Here is a 2,076-nt window from a genome sequence, read left to right as displayed (position 1 = left end):
TAAGGTATATCTTATTATAGGTAAACATGTGTCTATCCTCATACTACATTTGGTAATTAGGTGCTAATAGTTCAATCGTAGTGATCCCTTATGATATTTTGCTAGCACAATTTTATGTGCAAAAATATATCCAAAACTATCTATTATGTCCAACTGGACTTCTCCATTACCTTCCCTCTATTATGCACACAATTGCAACACGATATAAGTTGAAGTTGGGCTGCATGGACACAAAAACTATATAACTCATCCTCTAATATAAAGTATGGAATGAATATATAAAGCAAAAATTTCAATTTGTTTAAAAAAAGTGGACCTTGAAGCATAAGCCCCGTTCAGTTAGTATGGAAAGAATATACAAAGCAAAAATTTCAATTTGTTTTAAAAAAGTGGACCTTGAAGCATAAGCCCCGTTCAGTTAGTCATGAAGACCGTGTGAATGACTGTAAACATTCGGCTAATTATCATGAGTGGGAATTGTTATGGCTCCACACACGTGTCTCAGCCCAAGTCCCAACTCAATGATTAACCTGTTTCCAGGCCTGCATTTCTGCAGATTAGGCCCGGGGACTTTCCTGAGCCCTGCATACAGCAAGAGCCCATTCACACCACTTCAAGGTCAAGAGCTAAAGTGAGAGTTGATTAGTTATTTATATACAATAGCAGTCTATCATATAATATTTTTTGTCGATGTGGGACTTTATTAAGTGCTCCTTTTCTTGGTTTTTTTAAGGTTTAGAAGAATCAACGTAAAAGAAAAATTCAGCAAGCATTTGTCCAACGTCTTGAGTCTTGACATATAATATTGGTTTGATTCCTTTATAAATTAAGTATTTGATATGCTGAATTTTTTCGTTGGAAGAAAGATAGAGTGATTTCTATACAAGTTTGGACTTTGAAACATGAAGGCATCTGTTTTGGGGATTTGGTGAATGATTAAATACCATGTCATAATATAAACGGTGAATGGCATTGAAGGCAAGGATCGCAAGGTAAGATTTGTTGTCTTGGATTTGTCTTTGCATTTGTCTATTTATGCAAAATAAGAAAGAATTCAATATGAGCACCTAAGATAAACTTAATATGCCTACTTTGTCACATATACATATCACATTAGATGATTGTGTACATAAGAAATGCAGTTTAGCCTCTATCTATTATTCTTAAACTTGATTAAAGATCAAATAGTGTTCCAACAAATGCAGTTGGCAGTGAAATATCAATGCGATCATTGGATTGTTAATTTCAAACCGAATGATTATTATTTTTTTATAGTGATATTGTTTCAGTTGTGACAAATAACCCCTAAATTGTGGTCTTGGTTAGCCACCATCTTAAACACAACACTCCAAATATAGTCCAACTAGAATTTGCTTATTTGAATTATTGAATTTAACTATATTTTTAGGAGACAATGATACACTAGATGGAAAAGGTGAAGTGTGGTGGCAAAAGTTCCATAAGGGAAACCTTACTAATGCCATGGCTTACTTGATTGAAATCTTGTAAACCCTATTCCTTCGCTTAGTAATTCTCCATTCTGGAATGTCCATCCAGCTTAAAACAGGTTCATTTTTTTTTTTTGTCAATGTAACATAAATCCTATTCCTTCGCTTTGCCGCTCTCGTTATATTCCTTCGCTTTGATTCGCAGTCTCACCTAAGATGTCCCAAGGTGAGGATAACAGAGTCAGCGATTTGCCAAACGCCATTATCACTCCCCACTTCAACGACCAAAACTCTTTCCGATATTTTGTCCACTTGGGCATCCTCACACGTGAATCTTTGCAATGTATACTATCAATCTTTAATCATTGTAACATCAACACTATTGTACAAAGTTTTTAAATATAAGAAATTGAATGCAGCAACATTATTGTTCAAATAATCAAAATTATGTGAACTATTTTGACCCGGGCTTAAGAAAAGTCAATGAATAATTTGGCCCGAAACATTGAGGTTTTTAATGTCTATGCGACAGCAAAACTCAAATTCCTTATAATTGGGGATTTTTTGCATTCACGCATTCATGACACCGGTGGTCGTTTGATCAAGATCATATTGTCTAACTTTAAGC

General features: G+C 34.6%; 1 non-coding gene across 1 annotated transcript; it reads right to left on the bottom strand.

Moving 5' to 3' along the window:
• Nucleotides 1-391: 391 nt before the first annotated feature.
• Nucleotides 392-623, bottom strand: LOC146916775 (RNase MRP). The gene has a single exon (XR_015016990.1).
• Between the last annotated feature and the right edge of the window lie 1,453 nt (nt 624-2,076).

This window comes from Medicago sativa, chromosome 6 (genome assembly GCF_051527215.1).
Source record: "Medicago sativa cultivar Bolivia chromosome 6, Bolivia_mono, whole genome shotgun sequence".
Lineage (NCBI taxonomy): Eukaryota > Viridiplantae > Streptophyta > Magnoliopsida > Fabales > Fabaceae > Medicago > Medicago sativa.
Note: the sequence above shows the minus strand (reverse complement) of the source record. Positions and strands in the feature narration are given on the sequence as shown.